Source organism: Lolium rigidum, chromosome 4 (genome assembly GCF_022539505.1).
Source record: "Lolium rigidum isolate FL_2022 chromosome 4, APGP_CSIRO_Lrig_0.1, whole genome shotgun sequence".
NCBI lineage: Eukaryota > Viridiplantae > Streptophyta > Magnoliopsida > Poales > Poaceae > Lolium > Lolium rigidum.
Window position 1 is genome coordinate 266,521,711 of NC_061511.1, and position 14,181 is coordinate 266,535,891.

Here is a 14,181-nt window from a genome sequence, read left to right on the forward strand (position 1 = left end):
ACAAAGATTGGGGCACATATCCACAACTTAATTGGAGCCTCCCAACAAACCGCCACAAAGGCCTAGAATCCGTCTAGGGTTCCAAGAACCCAAGTGACATAGGCATCCCCAATGGGCCTGCCGAAGATAGTACCCGGGGTTTACTGAAGGCCCACTACTCGAAGAATAAGAAGATTCGGAAGCCCAAGATATTGTTAAGGAAAGCTAGAGTTGTAATAGGAAGCAGTATTTGTAATCTTGCGGGAGGAGTTAGAAACCTTCCCGGACTCTGTAACTTGTACAATACGAATCCCTCGGCTCCACCTTCTATATAAGGGGGGGGGGTCGAGGGACAAAGAAGGCATCGAATCATTGTTTCTAAAAACCTAGTTTCATATTCGTCGAGTACTTTTCGGCTGAAACCTTCGAGATCTACTTGCCCTCTACATCCAACTAAACCCTAGTCTACAATCCGTAGGCATTGATAAGTTAATCCCTTGTCAATTGGCGCCGTCTGTGGGATCTAGAGGCGACAAAGAGCTGATCTCGATGGCACGTTCAAGATCGTCGACTTCATCGGCAGCAAGCAATATCATGGACGAGAGGTAAACGCGGGTCTCGTTGATTTTATTCCTCACCCGCCCTCCCGTTTGGATGCATATGCGTATCTGGAGGAGCCCATGAAGATGACGTTCGGAAAATTCCACTTCCACGTCGAGAAAGAAGGATCGTATCGTCTCGAAGTTCCGATCTCGTCGGGATTATCGGCGGTTGGTCCTGATTCCTCAAACTCAGTATCATCCATCGAATCAGACGACAAGGAGATTTCGTCACCACGCTTCATCGGCAGCAAGGCAAGCGAAAAACTCGCCAAGATCTTCAGCGACATGTCCTTTGAGTCATCTGCGGACTCCTATATAAGCGATGATTCAAGCGACACCGACAGCTTCGACTTCATCGACAAATCCACGTCTATTGGGAAGGTTTTCACCAATCTCTGTGATGGTGTCACCAAACCAAGCAAAGTGAAAACTCCAAAATATCACCAAGTTTACGCTATTGGAGAAGCAAGTCGCGATCAAGAGGAAACATCAGAGGCTTTCGACAATTTAGGAAACCCCTACGTCGATCCCTCAGATCTAAGGAGAGGTTTGGGCACTAAATATGTCGGGCCCACACCACGTGTCAGAGTTCAACTTCCGCAAGCTGCCTGGGACAGAGCTGCGAAAGCTTTGGATGGCTCTGAACCAATGGTGACAACTGCTACAGTCGAAGAACTGCAAGCTTATCAATATAGACTCGCCCGAGCTGGAAGAGAATTGGAAAAACAGACAGCTGCTTTAAACAGAAGAAGGGAGGCAGCCTCCGCATCAAGCAGGCGACGAGCGAAATTAAGCCGACACTCAGGAACTTCGGGAGATAGTCACAGAGAAGCTCGGATGGGAGCAAGATCTCGGCTGCAAAATATACCGGAAGCTGAAAGAGAGACTCTAATCCAAAACCTCGACATGTCCTTTATGTCAATCGACACGAGGGGGAATATTATCCCAAAAACACCGGAAGCAGGATACATGGCGACACAAGCTTTTATCTTAGCATCCAGGCCACCTCCCGGAGATCCAAGAGAAGCGTTGTATAACATGGCCATGGCAGGATGTGGAGCCATGGGAGCAGCGTTCACAGCTACACCTCCCGAAGAAACTGCAAGGCAAAATAGTCCGAGACCTACCGCAGCAGTACAAGATCCACCAAGAGCAAGTGGAGCCAGAGACACAACAACTCAGGCTAGAGTTGATAGAGCGCGACAAGAAAGAAGGGAACGGCGGCATTCACCAGACCTTGCAGAAGAAGACATGTGTGGACTTCCATGTTTCACACGACGGGTCCGAAAAACTCGAGTTCCATCAGGATTCAAGTTACCCGATAGTTTCAAAAAATTCGACGGCCTGCAAGACCCCGAGGATTGGCTAGTAGATTACCTCGAGACAGTAAAATTGATAGGCGGGACCAGAGCGACAGCCATGCAGAGCATCCAGATACATTTGAGCGGAGCCGCCAGATCATGGATAAAGAAGCTTCCCCCAGGTTCCATCGACAACTGGGAAAGTTTTGAGGATGCGTTTATCAAGAATTTCCGGTCAGCCTGTAAGAAACCTGCGACACTAGAAGAGTTGAGATCATGTCGACAAAAGCATGATGAATCAATGAGGAAGTACATCCAAAGGTGGAACATCATCAAAAACTCGGCAGAAAATATATCTGACGAAAGAGCGATAGATGCATTTGTTGCAGGAGTTCGACGAGGAGATTTCGTGGAAGACTTGGGCAGGACAAACCCAAAAACCGTATCAGCTTTAATGGAGATAGCAAACAGATGGGCAGATGGTGAAGATGTGATGACCCACAAGTATAGGGGATCGCAACAGTCTTCGCGGGAAGTAAAACCCAATTTATTGATTCGACACAAGGGGAGACAAAGAATACTTGAAAGCCTTAACAGCGGAGTTGTCAATTCAGCTGCACTCGGAAACGGACTTGCTCGCAAGAGTTTATCAGTAGTAACAGCTTTATAGCAGTAGCGATAATAAAATAACAAGAACAGAGTAACAAAGACAGCAGTAGTGATTATAGTAAACAAGCAGGATTAAAATATCGTAGGCACGGGGACGGATGACGGGCGTTGCATGGATGAGAGAAACTCATGTAACAATCATAGCAGGGCATTTGCAGATAGTAATAAAACGGTATCCAAGTACTAATCAATCAATAGGCATGTGTTCCAATTATAGTCATACGTGCTCGCAATGAGAAACTTGCACAACATCTTTTGTCCTACCAGCCGGTGGCAGCCGGGCCTCTAGGGAAACTATCGGATATTAAGGTACTCCTTTTAATAGAGTACCGGAGCAAAGCATTAACACTCCGTGAACACATGTGATCCTCACGTCACTACCATCCCCTCCGGTTGTCCCGATTTCTGTCACTTCGGGGCCATTGGTTCCGGACAGCGATATGTGTATACAACTTGCAGGTAAGACCATAAACAATGAATATCTTCATGAATCAATAACATGTTCAGATCTGAGATCATGGCACTCGGGCCCTAGTGACAAGCATTAAGCATAACAAGTTGCAACAATATCATAAAAGTACCAATTACGGACACTAGGCACTATGCCCTAACAATCTTATGCTATTACATGACCAATCTCATCCAATCCCTACCATCCCCTTTGGCCTACAGCGGGGGAATTACTCACACATGGATGGGGGAAACATGGCTGGTTGATGGAGAGGCGTTGGCGGTGATGGCGGTGATGATCTCCTCCAATTCCCCGTCTCGGCGGAGTGCCAGAACGGAGACTTCTGGCTCCCGAGACGGAGTTTCGCGATGTGGCGGCGTTCTGGAGGGTTTCTGGCGACTTCCACTTCTCCCCATGCGTTTTTAGGTCGAGGCGAATAAGTAGTCCGAAGGAGGGCGTCGGAGGCCGGCCGAGGGGGCCACACCATAGGGCCGCGCGGGCCCCCCCTAGGCCGCGCCGCCTTATGGTGTGGGGCCCTCGGGCCTCCACTTAATTTGTCCTTCCGGCTCCGTCGTATTCTGGGAAAATAGGGCCTTCCGTTAAAATTCCGAGGTTTTTCCCGAAAGTTGGATTTCTCGCACAAAAACGAGACACCGTAACAGTTCTGCTGAAAACAGTCGTTAGTCCGTGTTAGTTGCATCCAAAATACACAAATTAGAGGCAAAACAATAGCAAAAGTGTTCGGGAAGTAGATACGTTTTGAACGTATCAACTCCCCCCAAGCTTAGCTTATTGCTTGTCCTCAAGCAATTCAGTTAATAACTGAGCGATAAAAGAACTTTCACGAACACATTTGTTCATATGATGTATATATTCTCATGATATGGCTAATACTTAAGCAGTTCATAATAAGATACATGCAAATAAGATCATCTAGCAGCTATGTCAATCATGAAGAGGTACCAACAATTAATAATAAGCATCATGAATCATGTATATAAGCAGGATTGCAATGTTCATAAGAGAGTATGATAAAGTGGTATCTCGCTTGTCCGTATTTGATCGGCAAAAACATAAATGCCCGGGCACCTCTGGAGTTCATAGAAAGACTAGAAGTAGTGATTGTCAAAGATAAAAGCATCAAAGTTATACCACAATCAATCATATTTTGAGACAAGCATATTATACTAAGAATGACAAGTTGTGCTCTCAAGAAAGTGCTCAAAGAAAGGATGGAGACACAACATAAAAGTAAAAGATTGACCCTTCGCAGAGGGAAGCGAGTGATTAACATGCGCTAGAGCTTTTCATTTGTAAAGCGAGAGTAAAATTATTTTGAGAGGTGTTTGTTGTTGTCAACGAATGGTAATGGGTACACCAACTACCTCGCCAACCGGACTCCCAAGAGCGGCTCCCATGAATTATTTGCATTTTTATGTGGCACTCCTTCCAACCTTTCTTACACAAACCATGGCTAACCGAATCCTCGGGTGCCTGCCAACAATCACATACCATGAAGGAGTGCCTTATTAATTTAGTTTTATTATGATGATGACACTCCTCCCAACCTTTGCTTACACAAGCCATGGCTAACCGAATCCTTCGGGTGCCGTCCAACAATCACAAACCATGGAGGAGTGTCTATTTAAGTTAATTAATTCGGGATCGGGAATCCCATTGCCAGCTCTTTTTGCAAAATTATTGGATAAGCGGATGTGCCACTAGTCCGTATGAGAGTCCGTCAAAAGTAAATGACAAGGTTGAAAGCTAAACACCACATACTTCCTCATGAGCTACGAAACATTAACACAAATTGAGAAGCATTTTGAAGGTTTTAAAGGTAGCGCATGAGAATTTACTTGGAATGGTTTGAAATGCCATGCATAGGTATTTATGGTGGACACTTTGGAACAACTTGGTTTTCATGTGTTTGGAGGCACGAGCAGCGTTTCCGCTCAGTACAAGTGAAGGCTAGCAAAAGACTAGGGAGCGACAAATCAAGAGAGCAGTAACTGTCATAATCATGCTTGCGGTAAAATAAATTAACTGAGGCATAAAAGTGATACAAGAACTCGAAGCAATGTAAATCATTGAGGCTTAATTGACTTTTGTTCAGTCATATGCATGCGTGAGCATGTGCCAAGTCGATATAAATGAATTATTCAGAGGAGGATACCACAATGCCATACTTACTTATGAATAAAACAATGCAAGCAAACATCTATGACATGCTACTCATATTAATAAATTGGAGCTAATCATGGGAGATCATGAACTACTAGACTTTCTTAAATAACATATACCTCACATGAACCAACTAAGCATGCTCACATGGATGAGTATATGTACAAAAATGAAAACAAATAGAGTTCATACCAGCCTCTCACCACAATCAGATTGTCGTAGATCGTCATTATTGCCTTTTCACTTGTGTAGCTTGGATAATATGAAATGAAAACCACGCTCCAGCCACCGAAGACCATTGAACTCATAATGAACTTTACAAACCAAAGAAGAACAGCAAATATTTTTGGTATTTTCGATTTTGAGAATAAGAACAAAAGGAAACAAGCAAACAAAGCAAAATCTTTTTGGGTTTTCTCATAGCAATCTAGCAATAGCAAATAAAGCGAAACAAATGCAAGAGACCAAGATAAACAAATGGTGAAGAGAAACAACAGAAATATTTTTGGTCTTTTTGTGTTTTGGTAAAGAAACAAAGTGAAAGCAAGAAATAGCAAACTAAAAGAAACACAGAAAAGGGAAATGGCAGAAATCTGCCAAAACCTGACAGCAGTACAGAATCGATTTTTACAAAAATTTTACGTTGCTCAGCTCGAAAAGTGTTCAACTAATGAAAGTTAGATAACAACCTGGGGAACCTGCACAAAAATTGGCAGCTCAAAATAACGTTCTGGCTGTGCGCACGAATTTTTCTAGTAACAGTCCAGAATCTGTTTTCAGGCAGCACTTCCCCAAATATCATCTCCCTCTCATTAGAAAACCACTCAAAGAGACTAAATAAGTATGTACAAGTATTCAGCAATCATGATATGCAAAGAATGAGTGATGCCAGTATACCTCCCCCCAAGCTTAGGCTTTTGGCCTAAGTGGAGTTCAATCCCATCGAGGCCATGAGGTAGTATCCCCGTAGTACGACGAAGATGGATCATATTCCGGGTATGTGCTAGAAGAAGCACCCGGATACGTGACGGTATAGTCGTAGGAGGGCTCGGCGTCCTCGTAGTCATGCTGCTGGTGGAAATCTTGTATCTTCACTAGTAAAATGCCCGTGCGTTGCCACGGGCTATCAAGCTTCTTTTTTCTTGCTACACATGAATACAATGCATGTAAATATTCTAAATTTTAACCACAACAAAAGAACATGCATATTAGTCTACTCAAACTACAAATTATTTTATTGATCTTTTTCCATATTTTCTTCTCCATTTCACCTGCGGCTTGGATTCACTTCTTTCGTCATTGCACTGCTACTATATATTTTACAGTCACCCACTCCACTCCAACGAATTCTCTCTGGTATGGAAAGGATAGAGCTACCATATTTTCGTCATTCTCTCTGGTATGGAAAGGATAGAGCTATCATATTTCCCCCTTCCCCACCTACCCATCGGCTTCACCTCTTCGACCGTTTTATCAATATTTTGATTGTAGTCACTCCACTTTAATAAAGTCGTCATTATACTTCAGTCAACCCTGTGTTGACATTAATTTTGACCAAGATTAATACGTCAAATAAGTAATTTATTAAATTGAACCTTTAAACTTAACGGGTAGGTAAATGATTCACCAAGCCACGAATTACTCTTTAGCTTGTTAGTTTTTTTTCCAGTTATAATTATAAAATCATCATCCCATTTTTTACTCAATTGTCTTGTTAAACCCGACTGGTAAAGGATTTCAGATTATAACTCAGCTTGGATCGTTAGTTCATCAAGCCACGAGTTACACGCTTAGATTCTGATTTTCAAGCTTTATTTCCAACCGTAATTGTAGCAACCATGGCACCACTTTTGACAAGAGTAATCTTGTTTTTTTTTACTCCAGCTTAAAAGTTTTGTTAATATCTTGCAATTTTTCAAAGTAATTTCGCAAGGTTCAAAAACCGAAGGTCCCATCTTCCTCTCATTTCCTTCTTTTCAACTCATAAGAAACATGGTGACTCAGGGAGCAACAAATAATGTATAGACCTGGTAATAAATATTGGCTTTATTTTATACAAGTGAGTTGAGGACATAGTACAGGCGCTGCTACCCAATGGCGCCATATCAAATAGTACTAAGTCCTTAAGAGATATACATAAATTTATTAACCACAACGATTATAATTTATATACGTCGATAATCTTGCTGAGGGTGTGACATGACTATATGCTCTCCAATCTGAATAAGTGGTAAAACCATGACAGATCTTTTAGCTCACTCGCTCATATGCACTATAGAGGTCATGCAAGTCTCTCAGATCAACAGCCCAAACCACAATCGGACTTCTTGATGCGTCAAGCTGATATGTGATTTATCAAATCACACACATCCAATTAAAAATTTAGAGAAGGTCGTATGGGTTTCATGTTGATAACATACATTTACTTGTGCTCCCAAATGTCTTCATCTCGTCTACCGGTGGATGCAATATACTTATATGCATTGATCATGGAAAAAGACGAAAGGAGAAAGTGTTAAAGAGCATTAGCTTAAAAAGAAAACAGAGCACCTTACCATACATATACGCATGTAAAAAGATCTGATATAAGGCAACATTGTACATATGCAAGCTCTTCTCTAAAAAAATATTCCAATCTTAGATTTTGTATTACTAACAGTCTAGTCTAGCAAAACAAAATAGAAATTTGGATACATTTTACAGCAAGAGTAAGCTAAACTTTATTAGCTTCAATAATTGTTATGCCAGACAAAAAGAAATCAAGGAGGTCATCTAACCAAAAAAAATTACTCAATCAGAGAAATGGCAAATCTTGCAAAACAATAGCATGACTATACATAGATAGTTATAAATGTTGATTCTGCAAACCAATATTGCACAAAATGTACAGAACCTGCGAGTGACCTGATCGTCTATTCATCTTTAATCACTGACAATACCTAGGTCAATTTGATTTCTCTGCCTGACGCCCAAGTCTGTTCAACTTTACATTTCTTTCATTCTAAAGCTCGACAATCTACAAAAGGACATGAGTACTATGATCAGAACGTCATGAAGAGCAAGTTATGTATGCAACACGGACAACAACATGGAACTAAACATTATGCACCTACTCCTTTGTCTATGTCTCTCGGAAATCTCGAGTGGCATTTATCGACAACTTTAGGATTAAAAATTTGACTTTGCATGGAATTCAGATAAGAGCAACTTGCACAAAAGACATTGAGCAGCAACAGATATTGTAGAAAAAGTCCACATACCCAGCCAATTATCACATATTTTGTGAATTCATGTTTATGAAACCATGGTGGACGATCAACTTGTAATACAAAAAGGAGTGCTTGCAAGTGTTGAACGAGCTAAAACTTTTTATTACAATCCAACTATTATGGCAATAAAGCAAGGAAGAATGATAGGATAGCAGACTTCCAGTCCCAGAGAGCTGAAAATTATCCTATTCTGGTTCTTCGGTACATTTATCCTATGGTAGACTATATATACGCAAACACAAATATAGGCATCACCCGATGGGCGATTTCCCAAGGATTTATCCAAATCGGAACCAAGATTTCCTTATTTAAAAACCACAAGATGTCAATATCGCAGTGAACCTATATATTTTTTACCTTATGAGATATTGTGGTACTCAATTTTGAAGATTCACAAACACAAAGAAATACCCGCTCTAAAATCAAATAAGTCAATCATGCTTATACATTAACAGTAGAAAAGATTATGAAGGCTATCATGATGCATCACCAAAAATAACAGTAATTTAGCTAATGCGCGAGGCATGCTTATAAATCAAGAAAGAGTGATATTGACCAATGTATATCACTAATTTCTTTTGCTATCAGTCTCGATACTTTTTCACACAGAAAGCACAAGGGAATGAAAAATACTCATGTTCCAGAGGGGTAACATCAGGCATGTATGGAAAATATACTGTTTTCCTATCCGGGGAGGAAGAAAGCAGATTGTTGTCTGTTGAACTGCTATCCTGACTATATAGTTTTAGAAGTGAGAACATCAAGCCATGCAAGCTCTCTATCTGTAAGCCTGAATCTCAACTTCAAAGGTCAGAATTCCATAACATTTGCAAAAGTGAGCAACATATCCGTTGATAAAAATTATATAATGACATCACAACTCAATTAGTCTTCCCATGCTCGATATCTCACGCAAAGGAAAATGCTTGTTAATACCTAAGAAAATTAAGTGTTGTAATGTAATCTTCAGTAAATACATATTCTAAGACACCTCGACTGAACGGACTGGGATGGCTTGAATTGCTGATGTTGATAGAAGCAGTGACTAAGATACCAAATGAGTCGTCTTAGCTGAATCAACAACAATATAATTATTTCCATGGCTAAGGCGCAAAAGAATGTACAAACATAACAAGCAATTGAGACATGATATGTGACCATCTGACAGAAAAAGCACAAATAAAGAAAAAAAAAACTCACCCGTGATGCCTTGGGCATCCAGAGTCTTATGTGGCGCACCCCCTCTGCTTGAACTACCCCCAGTATCTGAAATTTCTCCACTCCATACATAGCCCGGGCCATTTCCAGGTGACATGCCATCATTTTCTCGCGTTGTTTCTTCCGAGTGACTTCCATCAAGCTGACATGTTGGTTATTCAAACGCATCGACATGGCAGTTCATTCATCAGTCAAAGTTTCACACCAATTCACAAGGGCATTTAACAAAGCCACATTTAATCTACTAACCTTTTATATCACCATTGTTAATGTTGGAGAGGCCTGCTCCATCTCTGCCATTCACCGGTGTATCTCCATCCGAACAATCCTCTACATTTTTAAATAATTTTTAGTGGGGAAACCTTTCAATGTTCAAAAGCTCAGTCTCACTAACGCAGCCCACATTGCTCTATCAACAATAAGTTACCTGGCTTTGTTGCTTCATGTGTTGTGTTCAGCTCCTCTGTGAAATGAATTTTCTTAGGTTTTTTCTAATAAGATTAAGTGCACCTTTTACACCCCTCCTTAGTCTACTGCCTCACTGGGCACCTCCAACACCAGGAGCAGTGACATTGTTTCCAAAAACACCTACTGTATATCTATTCACCTTCCATGATTGCACAGGGACTACCTCTTGAATATTGTCTTGAGCCCTGATATCATTTTGCTCCACGATCGGGGCTACCTCTTCTAGGTTATCTGGTTGCAAATGAAATGAGTACCTTGCTGCTTGGCAGATGGTAAGCTATCACATAATTAACTTCTTCGTGGATCATGTCTGATGTAGGTGTCACCATAAATCAACTAAGACAGGATTGTCTTTATTATTTTTTTCACAAACACTGCAGAGAAGTCAGAACAACGACAAACCATTATAAGTTTAGAGCTGGCCTATTATCCTTGTGAGTTTCTTGTCCCAGATATGTCAGCATTCCCTGAAATTACACGAACCATGTAAAGCCACAACAATTCTCACGACATTTCAGAAAGGAACATCTTCAGATACATTAAACACACACATGAATAAATGATCTTCCCATCCGTCGGGTATATGACGAATGTAATCTAAGATGATTAACAGCTTTCGCATCATGCAATTCTACAAACGCATTAACCTTTGTACAGCCTTTCTTCAAGCCAGTCTGTATCATATGGAACAGGTTTTACTCCATAATAATATATGCAGATAAAAGGTACAATTTCAGTTAACTCGTTGAATTTCTTCCATCTAAATGTTGAGGCTGTTCTTTTGTACAGGAGAAGGGAAGAGGGGAAAGGAGAGATAGGAGGTGCGGCGTACCTGCTCCTCGCCCGTCGTCCAACAGCCGGAGGAGGAAGGACGTGAATGGACCAAACAGAGGAGGTGAGCAGGAGAGTCTGACTGTCCGTGTGCAGCTCCGCTGCCATTCGCCCATTCCCCTCTTTCAGAAGAAGTCTGTGAGGATCCCGTGGAGGACGACGCGCCCACGTCCGATGCGTCGGCGGCACTGTGGCGCGTCGTGGAGGAGACAGGCGGCGTTATCGCAGGACAGGTCGTCGGTGAGGGTGGAAGCGAGGTTGAGGAGCCTTGGCGCGTGGGCAGCTGCTCGTGCGGTGGAGGCCAGTGGCGGCAGGGGCGCTGGCGGCCAGATGGTTGCGATGGCGGGCGTGGTGGGAGATGTGGTAGACAGCGATGAGAGAGGTGGTGGAGGTGGCGGCGTGGCGGACGAGGGAGCCGGAGGCTATGGTGCGGGTGAGAGGGAGTGATGTGCGGGTATGCGTGGTTTTCGGGAGGGACGAAGAAAGCACGACGACACGAACGATGGACGAAACGTACCACGTATTGCCTGATGACGGAACACGTTCTCCTTTTCTAAGTAGTAGAGATATGTTCATCCACCTCCTCCTTAGTGCGCGACCATGGTTGTCTGTCAATACAAAACAAACCTGGCTGGGGAAGAGGGATTTCTTTCTCATCCCCATCAGCAAACAACATTCTATAGGCCATATTATCTAAAGTGGACTCGGTGGTAATAAAATGATGGCTTTTCATAGCAATGATATCAAGCCTCCTAGGGGTTAATGGCACATCATTAGGATCAATAGGAAGCTCTAAATGTGTTAAAATGCGCAGTGCAATAGTTCCTCCAAAAATAGGTCCCCTGGTAGACAGGCGGCGAGCAATAAGAGAACCAAGATGATAAGATGTCCGTCCAGTAAGTGCAATATTCAAGAAAGCAAGATGGTAACTAGAAATATTGCTAGTGTTCTCCCTACCAAGTATGCTAGTAGCAATGTAATATGCAAAATATTTAATGGCGGGGAGTTGAATGTTCCTTATCTTGCCCCGCTGAATGGTGCGACAGTCATCATTGGTGATTCCTCGATAGAGCTCCAACAAGTCCCGGGGGTTGTCATCAATCCTCCTTGTTGTACCTACAGGGGCAATATTCAATGCACGACAAAATTCTTCCAATTCCATAGTAACAGGAGTACCATAGATCTTGAATGCAACTGTCGGATCATATTGCGTGTTTTGGAACTTGAAGCTCTCGACAAAATTTTTGGTGAGCATGTAGTACTTGCTCCCTTTCATCTCCAACGTAGGTGGCTAAGCCCGCCACTGTTGACAAGGGTGAAGAAATCATCCAATATCCCTGCATTTGTCAGAAAATCATAACATGGGAAGGATGAAGCATTAGGAGCCCCATTGTCCTCTTCGGGCGCGAAGCTAGGCGCGATGATGTCCTCATTGTACGACCGCCTAATTTGGGTGGCGGTCCTAGAAGGCCTCCCGGTGCTGGTTGTTCCTTTCTTGAACAATTCTCCAAATTTGAACTTCTTCATCTTTTTCTGAAATTTTCAACAAACAATATAAAACTTGATTTGGTGACATATAATTGAGGGGAACTACCATAGGAACTTGCTAGAGTACTAATCATGCATCAAAACTAATTTCTACCACTTAGAACAAGCATGCAAGCTCACTAAACATGTTACCTACAGCAGCAAAATATTCAAGATATACTTCACCAAACAAAATTCTACTTGGATAATCGAAGGAGTCACATACCGGAGAGCAAATGTGCCAAATTTCAAACAGAAATCTGGGCTGAGCAAAGAGATCGAAAAATCCTGAGCTCTTGAGCAAAAACGCGAGTGAGAGAAAGTTGGTTCGAGTTTTTTCGGGAGAGAGAAGATGCTTGGAGAAAGAGATGAAGTAGTGGGGCAAGGAGGGGCCCACACCACAGGGTGGCGCGCCCCCCTCCTTGGCCGCGCCGGCCTGTGGTGTGGCACCCTGTGGTGCCCCACAGGTCATCCTCTGGTGCTCCCAAGTGCCTCGTCGAAAAATAGGACCAACGGTGTAATTTTCGCGAATTTTTGAAAACTTTGAAAAATGCACATTTCTGGGTATTAAGTTTATTATTACTGGCCAGGAAATTTTTTGAAAACTCTAATCAACTAAGGAACTTTGGAAAACAAAAAGTGCTACAGCAACTAAAGCAAGTGGAGGAAGAAAGAGATGTTGTTTACCTCCTCTATGCATATAAAAGGTATTTGTTAACAAGGTTGATCAAGTCTTGCCACCAAATAAATTTTACATAGCATATGAAGAAATAAACCTCAAATCAATCATGTTACCTTGAATTGTATTGATATGGATCCAATCACAAGAGTTTGATATTCTTCTTTAGGCTCATATATAGGACAATCAATAGTTCCCACTTTGATAGTTCTCACATGAGAAATTGTATTAACTCCGCATGCTTTCTCAATCCTCTTGGGGAAATAGACGGTGTGTTCCTTATCATCAACATTGAAAGTAACCTTTCCTTTATTGCAATCAATAACAGCCCCTGCGGTGTTAAGAAAAGGTCTCCCAAGAATAATAGACATGTTATCATCTTCAGGCATTTCCAACACGACAAAATCAGTTAATATCAAGCAGTTATTAGTAACTTGAACAGGAACATCCTCACATATACCAACAGGAATAGCAGTAGATTTATCAGCCATTTGTAAAGATATATCAGTAGGTATCAACTTATCTAAGTAAAGTCTCTTATAAAGAGAAAAAGGCATAACACTAACACCGGCGCCCAAGTCACATAGAGCAGTTTTAACATAATTATTCTTAATAAAACAAGGAATAGTAGGTATACCTGGGTCGCCCAACTTCTTTGGAACTTTGCCATTGAAAGAGTAATTAGCAAGCATAGTGGAAATTTCCTCATTGGGGATTTTCCTTTTGTTAGTAACAATATCTTTCATATAGTTTGAATAAGGAGGCAATTTAATAGCATCAGTCAAAGGGATTTGCAAGAATAAAGGTTTCATCCAATCACAAAATTTATTATAGTGTTCTTCTTCCTTTGATTTTAGTTTCTTAGCAGGAAAAGGCATTTGCTTTTGCACCCAAGGTTCTCTTTCATTACCATGTTTCTCAGCAATAAAATCTTCTTTAGTATACTTTTTATTTTTAGCATGCTTTTCAGGTTCTTCTTCAACCTCTTCTTTATCGGGAGTAT

General features: G+C 41.8%; 1 long non-coding RNA gene across 2 annotated transcripts; it reads right to left on the reverse strand.

The window, feature by feature from the left end:
- Nucleotides 1-7,367: 7,367 nt before the first annotated feature.
- Nucleotides 7,368-11,069, reverse strand: LOC124650492. 2 transcript variants are annotated; one of them, XR_006987017.1, is made up of 6 exons: nucleotides 10,974-11,069; nucleotides 10,101-10,608; nucleotides 9,923-10,003; nucleotides 9,656-9,815; nucleotides 9,447-9,526; nucleotides 7,368-8,202 (listed from the first exon to the last, which is right to left on the reverse strand). It is a non-coding gene; the product is annotated as an uncharacterized LOC124650492 (long non-coding RNA). The 2 variants fall into 2 exon arrangements; XR_006987018.1 differs by lacking the exon at nucleotides 9,447-9,526.
- Nucleotides 11,070-14,181: the final 3,112 nt, after the last annotated feature.